The sequence below is a fragment of the Erithacus rubecula genome (assembly GCF_903797595.1).
Source record: "Erithacus rubecula genome assembly, chromosome: 22".
In the NCBI taxonomy this organism is placed as follows: domain Eukaryota; kingdom Metazoa; phylum Chordata; class Aves; order Passeriformes; family Muscicapidae; genus Erithacus; species Erithacus rubecula.
In genome coordinates, this window is record NC_136674.1 from 7,532,197 (window position 1) to 7,538,483 (window position 6,287).

Below are 6,287 nucleotides of genomic sequence, written 5' to 3' on the forward strand. Positions count from 1 at the left end.
TTTTTTTCCTTAATTGATAATTTTGATGAAATGTTATGGTACCAATGGTGCCCCTATATGCCACCAGCTCCTGAAAGAGAGCTGGGCTGTTGTATCCATAGCATTAGAATCTGGAAATCAGTACTCATTTTCAACTTCAGTAGTTGCTGGGGCCTTGGTACATCTGTCAGCTCTGTTTATGCTCCACATAATTAATGACATTGTTGTTAGCTCAGTGCACAGAGCATCTGTCCTTCAGTCTGGGCCCTGATTCCTTGGGAAGTGTTTCTAAATTAAGATTTGTGTGAGGCAGGAACTCAGAACTGACCATCTTTGCAGCTCAGTGTGAGCAGTGATGCTCCTCTGAGGGAGTAACTTCTTACTCATGACAACATTTGTATTCCAGTGTCACTGTCAGTGCCTGTTATTGGTATTTTGAGATTGACATATGAGCATTTGCCTTCAGCCTGTAAAACTGGTTCTGCCTATGGCCTGACAGTGATGGAGCTCAATGAGTTTCTCCTAAGACTCTAAAACTCTTGAGGGTGAAGTTTCTATTTTGCCAAGTGCAGTCTCATAGCTGAGTTTTTATGGTAAGTGCTTTAATCTTGTTTTGCATATTGTTTTTATTTAGAGCTGTAGTGGTTCCTAGTGGCTGTAGGATAACTGTTATGTAAGGATAAACTTGGAAGTGTTCTGCACCCTTCATGTGCCTGGCTGAGTTAACATCAACAGTGGATTAACTGCCTCCATTGGAGGTAAAGAAGATAACTAAATAACACCACAATTATATGGCATATGAAGGTGAGAGTTGGCATTTTTTTGGTATTCAGACTGTTCATTCCTATAATACTCAAACTCTGTTACACATATCTTTAGATTTAATTTTCTGCAGTGATCATCAGAACCCAACATGAGACTGAAATTCTGTTGGTCATAGCAGCCTTCAGTGCAGCACCCTGGATATGCTTTGATTTCTTGCCAAATTAAACAGTAGCTCTGCTCTTAGGAAGTACCAGCTTCTAGATAAGATAGCATTTTCCTGGCTAGCATTAATTCTACCACTCCATGTGTAGAATTGTTGCTGATAAGCACTCAAAGCACAATAAGAAAGGCTAGTGATAAGAATAGTTGCAGAGAGCCTGATGACAGATTTTGTGATATGTTTCTGCTATCAGTTGAAATAAATGTGGTTTTAAGCATGGTCTCCTAAAGAGGTGCAGCCCCAGCATAAGCAGGAGCTTCTCACAGTGGTTTATCAAACACAGAAAATGTATTTATTGAAGGCACTGCCATATTGAGAGGGCAGGTGGACAGGCAAATGTGAACTGAAAGTATTAAAAACCATCATGTCCCAAAAATCTGAATTGTTCTTATTGTAGTCCAACAGTTGAGATCACAGGATACATCAGAGTTAAATGAAGTCTAAGTTCAGTGCTGAAATAGCAGAACTTTTGATGTGTCATCAGCAATGCCTAAATACATGTGTATGCAGATGTACTGTGTTATCCTGAAAGGAGAAAACTCCTGAATTTAAAATTATTCTTTCAGACTTTTCTCCCTTACACCCCAAAAGATGTATAGAAAAGCTTGCAGAGTACTTGTAATCAGTGTAGAGTACAGAGAAAGGCTTTTTGCTAATTTATTCAGCAATGGGAGTGATCCTCTTTAGTATATTCAAACCAGCAGTGGAGATCCCCATCAGAGAAATAAATCATGACCTTGTTGTTGGCCCAGCAGCAGGGGAATCCCAGCTGCAGATTCTTGAGGTGCAGGGAACAGATCTCTAAAAATCATATGGAAGCTCTTCTCAGACCAGCTCTAGTCAAGGGGTTCAAGCTCTAGTCCCTGTGGGGAAACTGAAGCCCAGCATGACATGTTTTGTCAGAGAATTGGGTGAATGCAGAAGTTGTGGTGAAAGATTGCTGCTTTGCATGCTTGGTTGGTGAAAGTGAGGGTGGCTTGTTTGGAGTTTGAACAACAAGTTGAAATTAGTGAAGACACTAAAAGGGAGACAGTACTTGAAGACAGTGAAAAGCAAGAGCAAGGGTGATGTGAGGGGTAAAACCCAGAAAGCAATAGAAATAAAGCATGAGAGGAAACTAACTTCAGGCAATTGTTAGCAAAAAGTATGCATCTGAATATTCAGTAAGAAAAAATTCCTTAGATGCAGTGGTTTGGGAGGGGAGAACAGTTTTTTATTTGTTGTTTTGGGGTTAAATCTGTGAGTTCAGCTTACTGTTACTGCTAGGGCTAACCCTCATACATGTTCTCCTGCAGGTCTAGAGGGCCAGGGGCTGAGACCTTAAACTGCAGCATTAAGAGAAGTGCAGAGTTCCTTGGGCTGGCCTCAGTGGCACAGTTGAAGCTCCAGCTGCAGCCTGCTGCTGTTTCACAGCCACAGGTAGGGCACAGAGCACACACATGTGGAGTCTGCAGTCCCCCTGCAGCCTGCTCCCTCTCTGTGCTCTCTCCCTTTCACACAGCTGGGCTAGAGGGAGAAGAATGAATTCTCCTGCTACCATTTTATGTTGTCACTGAGGATGAAAGCAGAGAGCAGAGCTAGAACAAATAGTGGGAGTGAAAGTAATGGTGGGGCTGTTAGAAGGGAGGCTGGGCTGGTGCTTCATGAAAGAGGGCATCACTGTATTGGGAGGTTTCCTGGGCCTGACATGTCTGCACCCAAGACTGACAGGGGCCCTGACTCCTGCAGAGCTGGTGTGCTTGAGCTCTAGAGCAAAAAGGGATGATGCTGTCAGCATATGCAGGAATTAACTTGTCCTTGGAGCATCACCAGCCCTGTCCATTCTTCACTTGTTTATCCATATAGTAACCCTGGGGGTGCAGCTGTGCTGAGCTGATTTTATGGGTACCCTTTAAAATTTCCTGCTGAGTGGTGTGGCTGAGGTCCCACATTTTCTCTTCACCAGCCCATGACCATCTCCCTGTTTATTTCCTCATTCACTGCCTCATCCTTACTCTGGTGCATCTCCAAGAGCTGCAGAGCAACAGCAGCTCACCAGCACAATCTGGGTAAATACAACATGACACCTGCTCACTGTTACCTGAGCACTTTTATTTGCAGCATCTCATTGCTTTTTACATTTTCATTAAGTGCCTTTAAATCTTCTTTTTAATGCTGCCACACAAAATTTTAAGCAGTGTGCCACCAACATCTGCAGTTAGGAAATGCATAGTGCTGGAAGTGAGGCAAGGCACAGGTCATGGTGACAGAGCAGCTGGAAAGATCAAGTTCAGCTTATTGCTACTGGGAGACTCTAAAGTTGCACATATTTACTATTCTTTCTCTATAAACCTCTGAAAATATTTAAAAGAATGGGTTTTAAGTGTTGTTTTAAGCCAGGGAAGTTTATTATGATTTTTCTGCATGTGTTGAGGCATTTGTCCAGAGCTTTACACTAGGTTAAAAGAAAAGGATGCAGCAGCAGTGACTACCTAGTCCTACTCTCCTGCCCTTTGAATTTTAAGACTGAAAATGTGACTGAAATTTCCTTTATTTTTCTTTAATCACATAATAGAGAACAACTAGTGTCCAGCCCAAGTCCAGCCACGTGGTTACAGCTTTAGTCAGTAGAGGGAGTATGGACACCTGGGTTAAAGCCACACAGTAAAACCCATGACATCCAGAGAATTAATTTTGTCCTGGAAGTCCTCTTTTGTCTGCAAAACCAGGTAAATTCTCTACATGTACATTTTTCCTAGATGCCAAAATGTAGCTGTTGATGAAACTGAAAGTGTAGAAGAGGGGAATGATCTTTTGTGCTTGCCGTGCTTTTTTGCTTGTGCAGCCTCCCTGGGTTGTCTGTTTGCAGCTGGGGCTGGTGTGGAGCATCACCTTTTCTCCTCTGTGTCAGGATCTTATGTCCCCATTAGTGACTGTAGCAGGGTTCTGTTTGCCTGCAGGGAGGACACAGCCTTCCCCTTTTCACTGAGGAAGCTGAGAAAGTGACTGTGCATGACTTACAGCCAAACATAGATGTTACAAACAGCATCCTGCAGAGCTGGGGCTCCCTTGTGTAAGGAAGGATCTTAATGAAGAAGAAGGAACCTAATGGCTCTGTAAGCTTTCTACTTGAAGAGTCACCAAGCTGGTGCAGAACCAGAGGAGTAATTTGGAGGCTCTGATGAATGGTTTGAGAGTTTGAAATGCAGGTAGACAATCTGTTTCATCCATTCCTTTTACCACTCTCTTTGTGTTTTCAGATGTAATGCTTGGTCTCTGTTTACCATAAAAATGGGAATGTGGACTGGCTTGATTTATGTTTATCAGAAACTTCAAAAAAATTTTGCAACAAATTTGATACAAAGTGGATACTTTTCAATGTTACATTATTGCTTCACTTTTGATCTGACACCATGTAGCCATGGCACAATACTGCCAGAGTGAATCCAGCATTTGTACTTTCTTGTGCTCATTCCTTGCATTAGCAGTCTGGGAACATTCTGCACTGACTGCCCCTAGCTGGTACTGCATGACATTATGCAACCCACTTCAGCTGTATCTAGTCTCAAATGCTGGGCAAAACTTGATCAGAGACCTTGTTTGGCTGAATGCAACAGAATAAATCTTAACATTTATCTGCTTTCATTCTGTACATGTCACAGATGGAAATGCAATAGTGTTGTTGTTTATCAACAGTTCAGGATTTAACAGGCTGTGGAACTCTGGATTCATTCAAGTCTGCAGAGCATGGATTTAGAAGTATCAGAAGGAAGAGCTGCTCTATTCCAAATCATCCAGTTCCTAAAGCATAAAGGATGAATTTAGCAAAAGGTTAAGGTAAGGGTCGAGTCTGGTTTGATTTAAAGTGCTCATGATAGAAAATGTGAGAAAAATCTAACAAAAATAAAAAAGGAATTATTATCTTTAGATCTCTGTGTGCACAGGTGAGTTTTTTACTCCAAATGTTTGGTGTGGTTTTGCCTAGATGAGGAATCAAAAACAGAACTTGTACTCTTAGGTTTGTTTTAGGGGCTGCATATTAATTTGGGATTGAAATGATGACTTGGGGCTAGGAAGTCTGGAACCAAATACCAAAACATGCAGTTCATTGTCTGATGAGAAAATGGTTTGTGAACATTTCCTTAATCTGGGAGGATATGGAAAGACACAATCCTGTGTTACTGGGTAAAGGTGTATTCTGGTTTATGGGGTTAAAGTCCAGCAAAACCCAGCTGCTGCACAGGTGGAGTGGGAGGAGCTCCTTTCAGAGGAGCTGTGACAGGACATTCCTGTGTAGGTTAAGCCTTTGTTAGCCTTGCAATCAAGTCTCTCCTTCACCTGGACTAACTCCCTAAATTTAAGGCTGCTTCCATAAATTAAACCTTAATTAAATTCACTATATCCTTTGATTTAAGACATTTGTTGTTTATTATTTCCAGTTGTCACAGTAGTCTGAGAAATGGGGGAGAGGAGGAAAAGTTTTCTTTCTTGCATTAGTCACTTGGGCTGTGCCACTTCCAAGTGAAAAAATCCTGTGAGAGCATGCCTGGCAGAGTAAGTGGGACTCATCTGCAGGTTTGAGCACACATTGCATAACCTCCTGGTGTTTAGTCACTTCCCTGAAAATGCCTGATTTCCCTGCAGCCTGGTTGTTCTTTCTGCTGACCTACTGTAAGGTGGTGGTTTCCTCTAAAACATAAACACAGCAAGAAAGGGCACTGAATTTTAATATTGGGAGAGCTCCATTGAAGCAGCAGGAGGGGAAATCCTTGTATGAGTCTCCTTTGCTCCTTGCACACAGAGCACCTCAAGAGTGTTTGGGTTGGTGGAAGATGCACTGATGCAGAATCCTTGGTTGTTTGCAGAGCTTTGATGCTGCAAGTCACAGGGTAAAAAAAGATTCTGTTGGTTTCTGACTTCTCCAAGCCAATTTCATTTTGCACATATGGATTGTTGATTTAATTTAAAGATGTTTTTTAAAGGGTTTTTGTTGGTTTTAAAATTTCTATCTGCAACAATAAGCTTAGGTGATGCTTGCACTGATAATTATTTCTTCTTCCTCTTACCCCTATACTATAAAGAGCACTTTCAATATAAATTTACTTTTTATCTAATCAAACCATGTGTCATTATTAATCCATATATTTTACTGCTACCTAAGAAAGCTTTGCATATAAAATGATGACATTATTAAAAGAATTTTGACTGCTGCACCCCAGGTGCATTTTTCTGCCTCTCCTCATGTGTGTGGGGTTTTTTTGTGTTGGTTTTTCCCCTTCCTTTCATTCTGAGTGCTCTGCTAGGACTTGTTCCTCATTTGCTCAGCCCTACAGGGGAAGTATTC